This window comes from Juglans microcarpa x Juglans regia, chromosome 2S (genome assembly GCF_004785595.1).
Source record: "Juglans microcarpa x Juglans regia isolate MS1-56 chromosome 2S, Jm3101_v1.0, whole genome shotgun sequence".
Lineage (NCBI taxonomy): Eukaryota > Viridiplantae > Streptophyta > Magnoliopsida > Fagales > Juglandaceae > Juglans > Juglans microcarpa x Juglans regia.
The window spans coordinates 18,364,489-18,384,425 of NC_054597.1; the positions used below are offsets into that span (position 1 = coordinate 18,364,489).

Below are 19,937 nucleotides of genomic sequence, written 5' to 3' on the forward strand. Positions count from 1 at the left end.
CAGGGATAATTGTGGAGAAGTATTAGTTACTTTATGCTGTCCAAAGCTAAATGTTGCAGATCCTGTTATGGTAGAAATCTGTGCCCTTTGGAGGGCTATGAAGTTGTGTAATGAATTAAATTTTGTAAGGGTGCAGTTGGAAGGGGATGCCTTAACTGTGATTGAAGCTGTCAACAAGGCGAAAGCCTTGTGGGTGTGGCATGGCCAAATGATAGAAGAATTGAAGGTGGTTTTGACTAATAGAAGACATTGGAGGGTTGGGTACGTGAATAGGATATGTAATAGTGTTGCACATAGTCTTGCTAAAAGTGCTTTACATGTAAATGAAGAGATAGTGTCGATGGAGGACTATCCTTAAGAGATTAAGAAACTTGTGAAAATTGATAAACTTTGTAATTCTGTTGATTTAAGACACAGATTGTTCTTTTCAAAAAAAAAAAATATATAAATACATTATTTTATAATAATTAGCACATTCTAATATAATATTGAATTTAACTATAATCTATATAAGTTCTAAACTTTTTATGAGTACATATGATCAAATATATAAAAATGTATCTCCAAAAAGAATATATATATATTATAATTCATTATGCCAAAAATGTATTAATCTTTATATATATATATATAAAGTAAGCTTATATTAATAATTTAATATTAATGTTCATGTTTAAGATAAGATTTTATGTTATATTAATTTTATGCTATAAGATTAAAATTTTATTTGTTATATTAAAAATTATAAGATTAATTTTATCTTATATAAAATGTTATATTAGTTTTATGTTATAAGATTAATAGGCATGGATAGTAAAATTAAAATTTTATTTTATATTAATTAGCAATTTAGCATAAAATATCTATAATATAATATAAAACATATCTCTAACCAACACGGCTTGACACAGGCATTCTCTTGAGAGGATACTTTGGTGCATTTAATGTGGTAACCTCTCTTGGGTATGACGTAACGAGGGCCACTCTAACTTGACTTAATCATTATCCAAGTCAATAGTGATGCATTGGCCTATCTTGATGGTGTTGGTTCTCACAGGTTGTAACCCGCTGGGGCATGGCGGAATGGGCATGTCGGTCCGCTGGTCTCTCCTCGATGGGCCGATCTTTACCTTGGGGAAAAGGGCCTCCTAGTCTACCAGTTGTTGCCCTTTTGTGCATATTGCCCCTAACTCAATCAGTGCTTGTATGGATTAGTTGGCCCAACAAGGTTCAGCCCACTTTCTAAGGTGAAGATTGGGCCTAATAGTTACACCGCAAATTTCCATGTGCAATGAGAATTTCACTTCTTCCTCTTTCTTCTTTCCTTCCTATTTTTCTCCTTTTTTTATTTTTTATTTTTAACATATGTTCCCTTGTCAAGTTCTGATGTTTCCCATGTCATAATTGGTTTACTCGTGCAGGGCAACACCCATTGATTCATTTCCTTCACATCCCTTCATTAGTGTGTTTCACGGGATGCATGTGATTTAACCTTAATGGGCGACATGTGTTGTTTTTCCCTTTGGATCAAGCCTTTGTTTCTCAATTGCCGATGTTCTCCTTTAAACCTTTACACCTCTTCCCTTCGCATTGCTTCTTCATTTCCTCTTGCATTTTTCTAGTGCGATTATTTTTCCTCTTCTCGAATCCTTGTTGTCCCCTTGGCTTCGATGTCCCCTCGCAATGCTCCTCACTTTGGTGCTTATGGTTCTTGTCCTACACATCCTCCCATGTCTCCAGATAGCTATGGCGACACTAGTTTTTGTAACAGCCCACCATAAATTCAATGGATGAATTTCTTTAGGTTTTAGAAATCTAGTAAAAACTTCGAATAGGCTTCACAAGTCAATCGATCGCGTAGTTTTAGTATGTCATCACAATCAATTTTTCTACTCACTATGGTGCACAAAATGGGATTTTATTTATTTGAGGTACATAGAAGCGTTAGAATGAGAAACGGTCTATGCCATTAAACTCTGAAGAATATTTATGATTTTATGGTGCAATAAAATAATTTTCAATTTTCGGAATAACGCTTGTTTGAAAATGCGTTTTGAATTATTCGAGTCACCTAGGAGTTGAATTTCATGAAATGAAGTACGCTCCTATATCATATGAGTATTTAGAATTTTATGGTGCAAGTTATTTTCTCCTTTTTCAGAGTGAATAGTACCCTCAAGATATTAGCACCTATATCAGTGTTTTCAAATTACAGTAGAAAATGTCTAAATTAGGTTAGAGAAGTTTTATTTGGACACTTGACAAGATCTTAGCCACACTTTGTGAATAGTATTAGACACTTGGAACCAAAAGGAACCATGAGATAGAAAATGTGAATAAAATCAAGTTTTGTGATCATGCCACTTAAGCAAAACCCTATTCCATCCAACCATCCAATTTGTGCCAAACCAAAGAGGCTTTCAATCCTAGAGAAACCCTAAACACTTGGAATCCAATTAAAAACCTAAAAGCTTGGAGAAAATCGAAACCCCAAATGGTTTCACCCCAAAGTTTGCCTCTAGCCCTAATTGAACTCGGTTTTGGCCTAATGTTTAATCACTTAATTAAATCACTTCTACATGCTATTAACCACTTAAACTAATGTTATTGCATCTTTATTTATTATTTTAAACCTTAGTGATTTTATTGGCCCAATAAAGATTGGATTTGGGCTTGATAATAACCCAAACCCCAACCAAAACCCATTGAAACCCTAAATATAAGCCCATTTGATTAAGGCTCATTAAGGCCCACAAAATTGAGCCACCAAGTCAAGGCTTGTGGAGGAAGTTTCCCCTTGCCATGGCAGTCCTATCACTATGCAAAGTATCCCCAAACAATGCTTGATGGGAAGGCCAAGAGCGACCTCACCCTCCCTCTCACATGGTAGTTGCTGGTAGAAAACCATGGGCTGGTTTTGCCCCTGGTTTTGGCTGACACTCCATCACTCAAAGTATCTTTCACACACCTCTTGTCACCTCCCCAGATGTTTAAAAGTTTTCCATGTCCATTCCCCTTGCATTTGTTCACTTTCCAACCCTTTTCTTTTGAGAGAAAACCAAAGGAGCTCTCGGATAGTTTTTCTAACTTACCTTGCTCTAATTGTTTGAAACTGTTGTAAGTGTTTTCTTATAAAGTACCCTTCACCTAAAATGTTCCTATTCAATTTTAGTTTCTGTTGGTATATTTTTTGTTAATTTTCATGGTAATTTGATGGGCGAAAAGTTGGTTTAAGCTTGAAGAGGTCATTTTAGGCAATAGTTTGGACAATGTGTGATATTTTGATGATTTTGATGAAGCTATTGACAATATCTTGGCCTGATATTTTTATGGGTTATAGTTAACATGCTAATATACAAGTTTGATAAAGATTCGTTGCATGTTATATGTTTTTGATAAGAGATTTACAAAGATCTAAGATTTTTCCTTGCTCCGGCCTCCACTAGCACTTCCTATCGTTGACCACCACCTAACCTTTGTTTCTTGTAAAAAAACAGAGCACCCACAACCATGAATCAGCCACCGGCCAAGCAAAACAGTGAGAACCAAGACACCCATTAACCTCCCAGCCAAACCATCACCCAAAATCAGCCGACTGCAAGTTTCCCTTCATCCTCGCACAATTTCGGTGAGCCTACGTCCATTTCCTTTTCTCTTTTCATTCTCGTTGTTTTCTTGGTTTAAGGCACCACATATTCTTCTATCTTAGCATTTTGCCACCGTGCACAGAGGGGTTCATATATTCACCATCGTAGTCCTTGGTTCAGCTATCAGCTTTGTCGTACTGTTTTTTTCTCGGTAAGCCACATCCATCTCTCTCCCTTTGCTCCGTTGTCTTCTATCAGGGCTCGACTAGTAACTCATAATAGATTAGGAATTACCACCGAAAACCAGAACGAGAAGAACAAGAATTCAAGAATCCAACAACTGAAATCTTGGAGAGAAAATGGATTTATTCGAGGTAAATCCCACCTCCAAAGGAATTAACAAACAACGAATTCGATACCTCTTACCTTTAGACTTACGCTTTTATACTTCAATGTGTTTACAAGGTTTACACATAAAATGCCCCATTTCTACCAATGTTCAAATTACATCTAAACTCATCGTTTCACTTATGGATGCTAAACTCACCATTTCACTAACAGCATTGCTACATGCAACCGGCGTGCGGAACCGTTGTGTAATCGTGATGTCAGCATCTGTCAAAAATTAAAAAAAAAATTGAAAAGTGGACTAAAACCGATTGAAACTCATTGTTTGAGTCCAAAATTCACTAAAAAAATAAAAAACTCTCGAACTCCAATATGTTGTCCCACACGTCCCTCTCTGGAACGTGCTTTCTTAGAGAACCTTTGGCCTCATCCAAAGCATACATCACCTCCTCATCCATGGCTGCCACTGGTCCTCTCCATCCTGCTAGCATGCCTTCTGGCATCTCATCCTAAGCATCCTTTTCCACATCGTAAATCATCTTGTAAGTGCAGGTCCCGATTTTTTTTTTTTAATGGGGTGTCGTCATTTTTTTTAGGGGTTTCTTCATTTTCTGATTCTTAATCTTGAGCTAAGGTCATTGGTGTTCTTTTGTGGGTAGAAAATTTACACTACATAAATATTAATAGACATTAGCCTCTTGATTCACCCTGACAATTACAAAAGATTCCACCCAGCAAAAAAAAGGACAAAAAAAAAATAGAGAAATAAAAGATTGGGGACATAGGAACAAGGGAAGTGGTGGAGAAGATTAAGACAGTGACTTCGGGTGTTCGTGTGGGTTCTGTGGGTCTGTGGGTTCATGAAGAACACAACGACGGCTGTGGAGAAGACGAAGATTGGGTTGCGACGGGCTTCGACTTTGTGGGGCGGCGACTTCTTGGAGGATGATGGGGCTTCGTGTGGATGTAGAAGACGAAGAAATGAAGACAGAGTGGAGGATGTAGCATTCGTGGGTAGGGGTGTAACTGGTCCGGTTCAGTCCGGTTTTGGACAAAATTTAGGACCAAACCGGTATATACCGGTTTTGTATTTTTCAAAACCGATTACGCACCGGTTACCCACCTAAACCGGTGCTTCCAGTTTTACCGGTTTCCAGTCCGATCTGGTTCGATTTTCCAGTTTTTTTAAAATGTAAGTTTTACAATTTTTCATTAAAAATTTGTTTATAAAAAAAAATTTGATTTAAAAAAAATTGTTTTATACTTTTATTAATATATTAGACTATATAATAGTGTATTAATATTAGACTATTGGTATAGTTATAAGTTATATATTAGTATTAGTTATAATTTTTTAGTGATTTAGTATTAACATTTTATGTATTAATTTATAAATTATAATAAGAAATTATTTCATATATGAATATATATAATTATATATAAAAATTTCACATAAAAATTTATAATTATACATAATATATAAAACTTATATATATTAATATATATATATATATATAATATTTTGTATAAAACTTATATATACAGTAATACAAATATTATTTTATATATATATATTTTTTATCAACTAGTCTGGTCCGGTCTAAAAAATCCTAAAACTAGAACCAGACCGGAACCGGCCGGTTTTCACATTCTAAGAACTGGTTCAAAACCGGTAAAACTGGTTCGGTCCGGTCCGGTTCATATCTATTTTCTGATTTTTCGGTTTGAATTTACACCCCTATTCGTGGGGATGGGGGTGAAATAGGAACGAAGACAGAGTGCTAACGACGTCGTTGCTTTGCCACGTTGGACACGATGCCGCAGGGGTTCCCCAAGGCGGTTGCGGGTAGCATTTTTCTTTCACTAATTACAATTACATCATATACAACATTTGACAACGCACCGTTTAACTAAACTCAATTCATGTTTTTAACTCTTTAAATTTCTATTACTTTAGCCGCACCCATGACAATTCTCCCCTGCTTACAAGAGCCTTATCCACAAGGTAGTGGCTATGAACTCTTCTACTCTTCCTTGTTTGCCTCTATACTTCCTTTCCCTTACTTGATAACCTTCTTAAGACTCCTCTAGCTGCAGATTCATAGGCCATCGTGACATTCTGAACCCTTCCTCTTTTAAGAACTTTGCCCACAAGGTGTGGGTAAAGGTCCCTCAACATAGACTTTTCCAAGTGCTGTCCCTGATGAAGTAGCCAACCATTTCACTAGTACCTCGATCACTACCTGGCCACCGTTTTTTGCCATTCTTCTTTCCAAAATATTTTCCTAATTTTAACAACAATATTCTCACACCTACCTGTACTCAACAACTTTTTCACCATTTGCAACTTTTACTTGCTTTCTCTTCAATTTTCAAACTTGCTAACTGTGCCACCCTTGGATCCAGGAAATTGTGTACCTCCTGAATCAACCAAAATCACTATAGGATGAACTCCAATCATCCCCATTAATCTCATAGTATTAGGACTTGGTGAACTAGAAATTGCATGAGTTGAAATATCCAATTTATCTTCAGGCACCTCTACTTCTTCTTCTTGCAACACTGACTCATTGACTACACTATCAAAAATTAACTCCTCCCCATCACCCCTTTCATCTACCTGTAACAAGTACACATTCGAGTTTACAAACATGGCTTGGGTTCCACTTTTCATCACAGTGGTAACACAAGCCTTTTCTGCTCTTCTCATTCATCTGCAAGGAAAATATCTTCCTACTAGGCCCCAAAGTTTTCTAAAATCTTTTGCCAATATCTTCACTGCTAATAGAAAACTGTCCCTAACTATTAACTACTGATCTCAAGGCCCACCTAGTGCTTCATGGTTGCTTTTTGCTGGTGAACTATTAATTAAAGGCCTTTACTCCACACACTACTCACATGGCATAATTTGATTCGTAAGATTCAAATTTTAAAATTTATCTTCCAAATCAAATTATGCCACGTAAATGATATATAGTGTAAAGACATTCAAATAAAATTATTCATAGCCTGAAGCCCATCAAACATTGCTCATGAAGAGTATGACGCCCCCAGGTTTCTGCTTGGGATTGGACATACTCTGAAGCGTCGGGATATGCAACACAAGCTTACTTGCCCCCCTTCATGACAATTAAAGATGCAATGTATGCAACATGCATCTAACAATATGCAATATGCAATATTCATAGCGGATAATTTTTTTCTTTAAGTAATACTTTGCACCAAACAAGATATATCCCAAAACATAAAAATCATAAACTTAAAGTGATAGACGTTTCAGATTACATCATAAGTCCAAAAGATCTATAATCATAAGTGTTCATAAGTGTACGAGAGATAGGGCTTCTTAAGTACAAGCGTAAGTGAAAATATCTATTAGCTAATCCGTCGAGTAGCTCGCGCAACTTAGTCAGAGACGTCATAATATTATCTATAAATAGAAACATGGACGCTATGAGCTCCACATCATGCCTTTGTTGTCTAATCAACCGTCTCCAGTTGGTCAGCCTCCGGTTCGTCTCTTCGTCCTGACACATGGTTTACCATTCTGAGGGGAATGGTATTTAGGACTACTACAGTGAAATTTCAAATCTCACCAAGTTAATGAAGAACTTCAACTGACAGTTTAAAGATGCATGTATGATAGTAAAAGCATGAATGCATATCGTGTTCATGAATAAACTTGACGTGACTTGATGAATAGCATAGCACGCACTGACATGATTTGAACTGGTGTGAGATAAACTGAACTTGAACATGGACCAAACTTGAAACTGGACTTGGAATGACATGAACTTGAACATGAATTGAACATGTACTTGAACTTGAAACTGAACATGAAATGACATAAACTTGAACTTGAAACTGAACATGAAATGACATGAACTTGAACATGAAATGCATGAACTTGGAATCTTGTTTAATAATTAAACATGATTAATAAACGTGAACATATGGCTGCTACACAGTTCCCATTGAGCCATGTGCCCCTGCCGATATCGCATCCCAACACAAGTATCTACACTAGATGTAAGTGCGTAGCATACATATTAGCTCATAGGTATCTGCACCTGCTATGAAAAATGTAATGTACATATCTCGTGACAGGTATCCGCACCTGCACAAGTATGTATAACATGAAATTAAATGTATGGGTTGCATCATTGGCGTTGGTGCCTTACTTCGCTTCGGTGACCAGTTAGTTAGGCTTCATTTGAAGCCTATTGATGGTACTTTATCAACTTAGGAAATTTCACACTAATTTAGATACTCTAGCGTGAACAAAGGAGTTCTACTAGGATATTACCCTATCCTAGCACTTCGAGTCGTGAACAGACTTTACTTGACTTAGAAAATCTATTTTCGAGATACACTCTGTACTCGAGATATAATGTGACATGAAATAACAGCACAGATGAGTTGACGTATCGTAACGTGACATATATGTGAGATGAATGCCAAGGCATAACATTAAACAGATGAGCATTTCATGAGATGAAGTAGTGTGTGATAGATAACATTTCGTGACATGATATAACATATACCACATAAACATTCCATGACATGGCATAATATGTGATAGATAAACATTTCATGACATAATATAAAGTGCAACCGATAAACATTTAGTGACATGATATAATGCGTAACAAATAAACATTTCATGACATAAGATAACGTGTAATAGACATACATGTAGTGACACAGCATATCATGGCATATATAAGAACATAAAGACATGAACAATTATTCTCTTACAAACACACACACTATTCTGACAGTAAATTAGAAACTAACTTACAGTGATTGTAGCGTGACAAATTAAACTCGTGAATTACAGGAAATTGTAAGGAGAGAGTTCTATACAGTAGGAACTCCTTACTAACAGCTTAGAAACATAAAAATACCAATTTAGAATAAAATTGTCATTTTACCCCTCTACATGTGGGAAAATGATCATTTTACTCCTAATTTAAGGATTTTACATCCTAATTCAAGAACTCACCAAAATTTGCAAGAAAAATGTAAATTTTGTCATAAATCCAAATATCTAATTACAAAAATTTAAAACTAAAATATGCAACATAAAAAAATCATATCCGATGCTCAAATAACACACTATAAAAACCAATAAAACTCACATCACAAAACCACAATTTCTTCAATACAAAACTTCAAGTTTTTTAACATTAAGCACAACCCTCAATGTTCAAGGTTTTAGCTCTTTTCAAAATAACTCCAAGAATTCCAAATTTTAATATCATACTCTCATTAAATTCATAACACATTCGTAAGAACTATCATGCTTTGAATCATCAAGCCAAAACCACAAAAAGTTACAAAATCCAACATAAAAAATTTGGCTTTCACACTTTCACCAAAACCGAAAACTATTTGGTTTGGTTTAGATCAAACCATTAGATCTAAATATTTCACAAATGAATAACATCACATGGTTAATAATCAAGTCCTAGAATATATCTAAGCATGACTGATTGAGTTGAATTATTGCATATTTTATACATCTAGAACCAATATATTTTATTTATTTCATTACATTATTATTGGTTTTAGATGGAAAAATAGTTAAGAAGCATAAATCCAAGTAGTGATTTAAAATGATTTATAGCATAATTTATGTTTAATTTTATACCTTGTGATTTAATTGGGCAATATTTCTTCACGTCCACAACACATCTTTGATTTTTTATTCTTCCACTTTATTTTATTTTTTTCTAATTTATATTTTTTATATATAGGCCAAGATGCACTATTGCTTAAAGAGGCAAAAAAAAAAAAATGTTAGAAGAAAAATGCACAAGAAGAAAATGCATGCATGGAAGGGAGCAGCCAAACATGAGATTTTTTGGAGTTTATTTAAAAAACAAAAAACAAAAAAAAAAAGTATTTTTGGTTTTCACAAAACTCACGCACGCCGCACGAAAAAGAAAAAAAGAAAGAAAAAGCATGGGCTTTTTTGGTTTTGAATAGGGAGAAAATCTAAGGACGCAGCCGCGGCGCCGGGGGGGGGGGGGGGGGGGGGAGGGGGCTTTTCACTTTTGTTTTGGAAGACACAAAAGAGTTTCTTTTTTGTTTGGAGACAAGATGCACGCAGTAATGAGGTTTTGGGTTCTGGAGAAGAAAACAACACAGCGACACGCTGGGTTTTTTTCTAGGGACGAAGCCGCTGCCCAGCCTTCCTCCACTGCCTACCACCTCCATCTCCTTTCATTTGGCTTGCTCTTTCCACTCTCTACTATTTATTTAATTTTAGTTTAAAGTTTATGATATATTTTTGAGATATTTGATTTAGACCTCTGGGCATTTTATTTACTGTTTATTTACTTGATGTTAGTTATTTGTCTTACTTGTTTAAGCTTCCATTAAATAGACATTACAATTGTTTTGGATTGATTTTGAGAATTTGTGATTTAAATAAAGGATGAACCCTAGAATTTTGATTTTGGGGCTTTTCAATCTTCACTTCATATTGCATTAATTATTTTCTAATCTAGCTTAGTTCTTAGTTTAGTGTTGTTAATCTTTTAGTTCCATTGCATATTAGGTTAATTAAGACCTATATAATTTCAGTTTTATTAATTAATTTTCTGATTAATTGAGATTTTTTTAACTTAGTTGGTTCCTTGATTGTTAATTTCAATTTGTTAGTTTTTTACATTTCATTCCGACACTCGAAAAAATCTAAAAATATGAATGTAGTCCATAACTAGTGCCCTTTTTATTCCCGTTGCACTCTTCCATTCATTGCACATATCACAACTTTTATTTTCTCTTTGTGAATATTTTCACCATTTTAAACGAGTTTGATTTTAAGCAACTTTCCCTGAGGAGACAATCTAAGAATTTATTCCTAATTATTACGCGACATCCTCCTACACTTAAGACAACATTTGTGCTGCTCATTTTTGAGTGAGTCAATGACACCTAAGATCACTTGAAAAATTTGCATTGAATCATAGATATACCCGGAAACCTCAAATACAAGACCTATCCGAACCTTTTTATGCATAAAAATTAGTATCTTTAAAACCAACACCATAAATTCTCAAACTAATATCCTAACATATAAATCAAAGTCCTAAGAATATCATATATAAATATTAAAGTCATTGGAGCATGCTTTCACAACAAAAGATTCAAGTTTAGTCAAAACAAAATTTGTTTTCAACCTCCCAGTTTTCAACTTTTTAAATCTTTGGAAAACTCTCATAAAAAACTTATAACACGCAACAAATCTTCATTAAAATTTTATATTAGCATTTTAGCTATAATCTATAAAATAAAATAAAATAATCAGACCAAGATCTTGTTAATAACTTGGTCAAAAGCATCCAATTATCACATACTATCCAGACTATCACCAAGAATGACCTCTTCATTCTTAAACCAACATTTCACCATCAAATGACCTTGAAAATTAACAAAAAGTATAGCAACAAATACGAGACTCGAATAGGAACAACTTATGTGAAATGTACTTTGTGAGAAAACAATTACAATTACTTCACAAAAGTCCAATAAGTTTAGCCATAAAAGCTATCCGAGAACTCCTCTAGTTTTCTCTCCAAGAAAAGGCTTGAGAAGTGACCAAATGCAAGGGGAATGTACAAGTACGACACTTAAGCATCTATAGGGGTGATAGGAGGTGTGTGAAAGACACTTTGAGTGATGGGGTGTCAACCAAAGCCAGGTGCAAAACTAGGTGCTGTTGCCCATGGATTTCTACCTTGCTGCTGCCGAGTGAGAGGGAGGAGGTGTGGTGGCTCTTGGCCTTCCCATCAACCACTATTAGGGGTTTACTTCGGTAAGGGGAAACTTCCTCCACAAGCCTTTCCTTGGTGGCTCAATTTTATGGGCCTTAATGGGTCTTAACCGAGTGTGCTTCCATTTAGGGTTTCAATGGGGTTTGGGTTGCTATCCAGCCCAAATCTAAATTTTCTTGACCCAATAAAATTACCAAGATTTAAAAGAATAAATAAGGATGCAATAACATGAATTTGAGTGGTTAATGAAATTTAGAAGTGATTAACTAAATGATTAAATACTAAGCTAAAATCGAGTTCAACTAGGGTTTAGAGGCAAATTTTTGGGGTTTGGGGAAACCACTTGGGGTTTTAGTTTTCACCAAGATTTTGGGTTTCAATTGATACCAATTGTTTAGGGTTTCACTAGGGTTGAAACCCTTTTTGGTTTGACATAAATTAGATGGTTGGATAGAATAGTGTTTGTCTTAGATGGCATGATCAAAGCTTGATTTCCTTCACATTTCTATTTCATAGTTCCTCTTGGTGCCAAGTGTTCACTATTATTCACCAAGTGTGGCTAAGATCTTGCCAATTGTCTAAATAAAACTTCTCTAACCTAATTTAGATATTCCACACTATGATTTTGAAAAATACTGATCTAGGTGCTAACATCGAGGTTACTATTCACTTTGAAAAATGAAAAAAAAACTTTGCACTATAAAATATTAAATAATCATACAAAACTAGGAGCATACTTCGTTTAGCAAACTTCCGCTCCTAAATTCCTCGAACAATTTAAAATGAGTTTTCGAACAAGCGTTATTTCAGAAATCAAAATTGTTTTATTGCTCCATAAAATCTTAAATATTTATCTGAGACTAATGGCACAGACCATTTCTCATTCTCACAATTCTAAGTAGTTAAAATAAATAAAATTGCATTATTGGCATCATAGTGAGTAGCAAAATTGATTATATCAATAGACTAAAACCTAAGCGATTATTCGATTCGTGAAAACTTTTTGGTGTTTCCACGAGATTTCTAAAACCTAAAAAAATTCATCCAATGAATTTCTGGCGGGTTATGACAAAGAGCACTAAGAAGATAATGATAGAACACCTATGCAATCATTGAGTGCTTCAATCGCCTTACAAATAGTATTTGAATAAACTTATTACATGATCTCCTACCTAATTTAAAAGTTCTTTTAAGAAACTTATGTTTTTAGACATTAATGGTTATAACTTATTGTGCATATATGAATGTGATTTATTTACTTTTTTAGCAAGTAATTATCTCCATATCTCGTAGCTAACGCTCATTAAATTATATAAATAATTATCACAAATAATAAATAATGTCATTATTTTTGGATAAGGATATCCTTATCCAAAAATAATTACTGTACTGGCCTGCCATGCATGTTTGAATTACAGGTTTCACTACATATAGGGAATTGGAAATGATCTAGTTTATGAAATTATTTATTACGAGCTTATAACCTGTGCAATGTGCGAATTGTTGTGTATGAGGGAGAGAGATTTTGAGAGAGACCGGGTTTTATAGTAGAGAAATTTGAAACGGTTTATAGGGAGGTTTATTTGATGAAATAATATAAAGGTTGACATAGTGCATTTGAGTGGAGATTTGAATCGGTTTATATCTTTATATGTAAGAAAAGAAATGAAACTTAAAAGTTACAACAGTTCATGATGAAACATTGCCTTTATAAGGATTACCGCTCCATAAACGTAACACTTCAAGTTTAATGGGTAGAATGCCTATTTTTATAGGTAAAATGTCACGTCGAAATTATATGACTCCGCTTTTATATATAGTAATAGATATAAAGGTACTTTATAAAATTATTTAGAAAATAAATAAATTCCTAAAATGATAATGTTGTTTGGATTTTGAGCAGAATAATTAACAAAAGCTTTTTAATTATTTTTGGGCATTGTTGGTAATGGGTAAATCCCATGATCAAGTAGTGTCCACATGGGTGGGGAAGTTATTTGTTAATTCCCCACCACTATCACAACTCTATGAAGGTTATTTAACTTCCACATATTTAGGGAAGTTAATTAACTTCCAGATGTGAAAACTCTTTAAAATAAGAGTACGTACATTAATTGTCTGTGTGTGATATAGAGTCCTACAAACACTCATTTCTCTCTCTCTTTATTTTCCTAGAGAAACCATCTAAATCTCTTGATCTTGAAGTATGCAATCTTTTAGGAGACTCTAGTAGCCTCCTAAACGACATAGAAGTGAAAACAACAAAATGATGTGGATTGAAATACGAGCAAAGATCCGACCTTGTGGGAATTTTGCTCCTTGAGATAATTAGATTTAACCTTATTTAACATTGGTATCAGAGCCTGTGATGCTTGTTTTCGCCCATATGAATATGATTACATGTTGTTTGATGTTTTGAAATGAGTGTAAAAAGCATGTAATTGATGATATGCCATGGTCATTTATGTTTCAGTTTTTTTCATTAGAGCCTATAGTATGACATGTTTAAGGTTGAATTATTTACATGAAAACATTCCTTATAATTTCATAAACATGTCTATTAAATTTGGTGAAGTCTCGTTGCATATAGAAGAAGAAATCTGAAACCCTAGTTTTAAAACTTCTTGTTTGGATTGTGACTTTGAGCCAAATTTTAGCCAATCCAGTCTTTTTTTTTATAATAAATTTTATATTGTTGGAAATCTTGGTTCATTAGCTTTAATTTGATATATCATATGCTTAATTTGGACTTCATATGAGTAAGTTAGGATTGATTGAATATGGTTGTTCGAAATCTAAAAAAACCAGAATTTTGGCTTGAGGAAGAAGATGATGAATTGTATTTTTTTTCCAGTCCCGCTCTCGGTTGGAGAGAGTGTAGTCCACCCATCCACTTGGCTCATTTTTTAATCACTTTATCGATACACATACACATTAAGATGATTGAATTTTAAGTTTAGAAGTCTGAAAACACTATGAGCGGAGGGGGTGATGTACACTCTCCGTTGTGGCAAGTGAAGTAGAGGCATAACAGCCTCTAGAGCCAAAACGAAGCCCACATGCATAGGCGGCATATGGAGGTGTGTACGGTGGCTTTTGTTGACATTTTTTGACACGTGTGACACGTGTGACACATGTAATCATGTGTTGGTGTCTAAAGTTTATTCATATTTTTTTTTGTTGAAACAGAGAGCCTAAAAAAGTTTTTTTTAAGGAAAAAAAAAAAGGACATTTGTCATACTTCCTCAAGTCCAATTTTTTTGTGTTATGTAATATTTATATAGATTAGTTGTGGATGCATCTATTGAATTATTATTAAATGCATGTCCATTATATTGAACATGTGTCCCTAGATTTGATGACCTATTAAACCCTTCTCATTAGTTGAGAATGTGGGCTCTCTATCCATTAAACCATCATGCATACTACTGTGATCGAATGTTATGAGTTCATTAGTTTTTTTTTTTTTTAGATGGATAGAGTTGACATTGGTAATTTGTTGGACTTATGTGTAATGTATGTATTTATTTTTATGTGAATGAATAAAGTGTACCTTATAAGTATATTGATGATGTGACATTCCTATTTATTTATTATTTTCCTAGAAAATTTATTGTAGGATTTTTTTTGGAAATATAACATTGAGAATGTAATTTTATTGTTGAGACCATATAAAAGGATGTGTTTCACGTCTATCGATATATTTTAAGGTCACCTTAACATGATGCACCAAATTACCAATGTGGCTTCGGGTGGAGCTTGCACTATATGTTTAGCGCAATAATTGTTGATTTTTCATATTTGATGAATAGACTATATGTGTATGAGTTTTGAGGATTTAAAAAAAAATCATTCATAAATTTTATTCAATATTAATTAGATATGGTATTTGGACGTATATAGTAGGAGATGATTACTAGTTCTTTGCGAAATTTTCGATCTCACTATATAGGAAGGAATTCCATAGTCTAATTAGATTTTAGAATAAAATTAAATGTGTGCTAATGTCAATCTCGCGCAATGAATGTAGTGATGGCTACTAAGATCGTAGTTACTAACCTTACTAAAGGAGAAAAACTGGATGAAACCAACCATGATATGTGGCATAGAAAAATTCAATATATGCTTAATGAACAAGAGGTCTTTGAAAATCTATCTCACCTTATGATACAACTTGAGAAAGGGAATACTTCCCAACATCATTGTGATATAGAAGCCTATCAGGCTTGGGTAAAGAAAAATCGGTGTGCGCACTTTAACATGCTTAGTAGCATGCACAATGATCTTATTGGAGAGTTTGAGAACTGCCCAACTGCCCAAGATATGTGGAACCAGCTGAAAATCATCTATGGGGGACATTAACTAGCTTCGTGCTCTCACTTTGAGGTTTGAGCAGTATGTTATGGACCTTAAACATACCATGACTGAACATTTGAGGTCGATGTCTGCCTTGATTCGTGATCTAAAGGCTGTTGGAAATAATCTCACTGATGAACAACAAGTTACCAATGTGATACGATCTTTGCCCGAGTCAACTCTGGGGCAAATGAAGCTTGTTTTGACACACAGTGAGAATATTAAGACTTTTGGAGCTAGAGGCGGAGCACATAGATGTGCACCGTAATATTCTACTTGTTGCCTAAGTTGGGAAGCGCAAGACATTCAGGCCTAAGTACAAGCAACATGGGAGATTTGCTAAGCGTCAAATAGTTTTGGGCCAAGGGATGGAAAAGTAGTAAAGTGCTACAGAGGCAAGCGTGCTGGCAAGGACAAGTCCAAATTGAAGTGCTATAACTGTGGAAAAGTGAGACACTTTGCTCATGAGTGCACTGAGGCAAACAAGGTATCCCCTAAACACAACTCTCTCATTACTTATGTTTGTTCACATATTTTTGTTGCTCACTCAATCCCTGAATGGATTGTAAACATAGGAGCAACCAAACATATAGTTTGAGATTTAGTTGGGTTCATAGATTATAGAAGAATATCAGTTGGCAGATAATACGTTATATTAGGTAACGAAACTTGAGAGGAAGTGTTTGGAGTTGACACCTACCAACTCAAGATACGTCTAGGGTGCTTGTTACTTCTTCATGATATGCTATATGCACCTGGTGTTCAATGTAATCTATTTTCAGTTATTTTTATGTTGGAACTTGGTTTTACTTTTCACTTTGATGACCCTCAGCTAAACTTTTATTTAGATATGGCTTTATATGGACATGGTTTTTTTTCGAATGGTTTTCTTATATTGGATTTAGATAATTCTTCATTTTCTTTTATGGCTTCAAATGATGATGATGTTGTTTCTAACTCATAGAAATGACATGCTAGACTAGGCCACATAGGAAAATATAGAATGGCTAGACTAGCTAGAGAAGGAATACTGGGGTCTCTCGCTAATGTCCGCTACCTGTGTGTGAGCCTTGTTTAGCTGGTAAGGCTTGTAGGAAGCCTTTTGGAAAGGCTCTTAGGGCATCTTATCCTTTAGAGCTAGTCCATTCTGATATTTGTGGACCAATGAATGTGAAGGCACGCCATAACACCTCTTATTTTCTCACATTTATAGACGACTACTCACGTTTTAGTAATGTCTATCTGATCTCTCATTGCTTTGAAACATTAGACTGCTTCAAGTGCTTTGTGGCTATGGTTGAGAATCAGAAAGAAAGAAATTTAAAAATTCTACGAACTAATCGTGGTCGAGAGTACTTGTCTAAAGAATTTCAGGGATTATGTGAGCAAAAAGGGATACACAGACAATTAACGATTCCTGGCACACTACAACAAAATGGTGTTGCCAAAAGGAGAAATCGTACATTATTAGAAATGGTTCGATCAATGATGGCACAAACTAACCTGCCAATATCTTTTTAGGGGAATGCTCTTCTAGCTGTTGCCTACATTTTGAACCGTGTGCCTTCTAAGTCCATTCCTTCAATCTCATATGAATTATGGAGTGAAGCAAAACTAAATTTGGAACATTTGCAGTCTCGGGGTTCTATGGGTTATGTTCACACCACATCCCAAAAATATGAGAAACTTGGCCCTAGAGCAAATAATGATATCTTCATAAGATATTTAGAGACCTCAAATGGCTATGTAATGTTTGGTGAACATCCTAACAGAAGGATGACAGAAATAGAGTCACGTGATGTCACATTTATCAAGAATGATTTCTCCAATATTTGTGAAGCAAAGAATGATCTTGAACTTTTTGAGTTGCAAGAACTTGAGAGAGTTACACAATCTTTAGGCGAGGGTGGAGAATTATCATATCCTAGAATCACAAAAGATAGTGGGAGTAACTTACCTCCTAATGAGAGTATACCACTAGAATGTAATTCACAAGAGTCTTAGTCACGTAGAAGCGAACGTGGAATCATTCCTCGTCGTTGTTTTGAGAATGAAGGGAAATTTTTCATGTGTGTTCCGTGTGACTTTGATGAACCTTCTTCTTATGAGGAAGCACTAAGTTCACTTGCTTCAAATAAATGGTTGGTTACTATGAGAGATGAGATGAGTTCTATGGCAAAGAACCAAGTTTGGGAGTTAGTTGATCTTCCATCTGGGAGCAAATCTATTGGAAACAAATGGGTTTTAAAAATTAAGCGTTAGGCAGATGGATCAATTGACAAATATAAGGCCCGACTCGTGGCGAAGGGCTATACTCAAAGAGAGGGTATAGATTATGAAGAAACATTCTCCCTTATGGTGAGATTTGCTTCCATTCACCTTATTCTAGCTATAGTTGCACATATAGATTTAGAACTTTTTCAAATGGATGTGAAAAAAACATTTCTCAATGGAGAACTAGACGAGAAGATCTATATGGATCAGCTTGATGGTTTTGAGATTCAGCGACAAGAGCACAAAATATGCCAGCTGAAACGTTCCATTTATGGCCTTAAACAATCGTCTAGACAATGGTATTTCAGATTTCATGATGCCATTACTTCAATTGACTTTGAAATACTAGAAGAAGATCATTGTGTGTATGTCAAACGTACAGGGAAAAGTTTTTTAATTTTGTCGTTGTACGTGGATGACATCTTACTAGCTGGAAATGATATAGAGATAATTGTCGCCACAAAAAAGTGCTTGTCCTCTACTTTTTAGATGAAGGACATGGGGGAAGCAAATTATGTGCTGGGAGTTAAAATTTCAAGGGATTGATCTAGGAAGCTTCTTGGTTTGTCTCAAGAGACTTGCATTAAGAAAATTTTAGAACGATTTCGTATGCACAACTCCAAACCCATAGACACTCCAATTGAGAAGGGTTATACTTTTAGCCTAGAACATTATTTTAAGAATGATGAGAAAAAGAAAGAAATGACCAGAGTTCCTTATGCAAGTGCAATTGGAAGTCTGATGTATGTTATGTTGTGTACAAGACCTGACATTTGCTTTGCGGTTGGATTGGTTAGTCGTTATCAGAGTAACCCAGGACCTATTCATTTGTAAGCAGTTAAGAAGATTTTTCAATACCTTCATGGGATAGCAGACCTTGTTCTTTACTATCAGGGTGGAGATATGAGATTAAAAGGTTATAGCGATGCTGATTGAGCTAGTGACAAAAATGAGCGAAAATCCACGACGGGTTACGCATTTATGCTTAGTGGGGGAGCTATTTCTTGGTGTAGCAAGAAGCAATCATGCATTACTTTGTCCACGATGGAGTCAGAGTACGTTGCTTGTTCAATAACTGTACAAGAGACTGTTTGGTAGAGGATATTTTTCCAGCGCCTAGAGGTTATGACTCTTGCAGATGAAGCCATTAAAATATACAATGATAGTATGGTAACTTTAGCATATGCCAAAGATCCCAAATACCATGGCAGAACCAAACACATAGATATTCATTTTCACTACATTCGAGATGTTGTTACGTAAGGTGATGTGATCCTACAACATATCTCTACTAGCAAGATAGTAGCTGATCCTCTTACTAGGGCTACTAGTAGAATTGTTTTCCAAACTCATGTTAGGAGCTTGAGACTTCATCGGATTTGATATATGTTGTATTAAGGATACCTTAAATTTTATTGTATATTTAACACTATTAGTATCTATTGCAGTGAGATTATTGTGTTTATTTCATATTATTAATTAATTGATACTAAGTGAAAAGCACATATTATAAAGAAGTGACCAGACAAAGATTAGTTCACTCACATGGATGATCATCTTGGTGCTTGAGTAGCGAGCAAGATGAGAC

At 34.9% G+C, this 19,937-nt stretch overlaps 1 long non-coding RNA gene across 1 annotated transcript in view; it reads left to right on the plus strand.

Annotated features, from left to right (window-relative positions):
• LOC121251414 overlaps positions 1-12,835 on the plus strand; it is a 31,328-nt gene extending 18,493 nt beyond the window's left edge. Inside the window, exon 3 of the long non-coding RNA XR_005938014.1 lies at positions 12,796-12,835. This is a non-coding gene — a long non-coding RNA (uncharacterized LOC121251414). The remainder of the gene's footprint in view (positions 1-12,795) is intronic.
• The last annotated feature ends 7,102 nt before the right edge of the window (positions 12,836-19,937 follow it).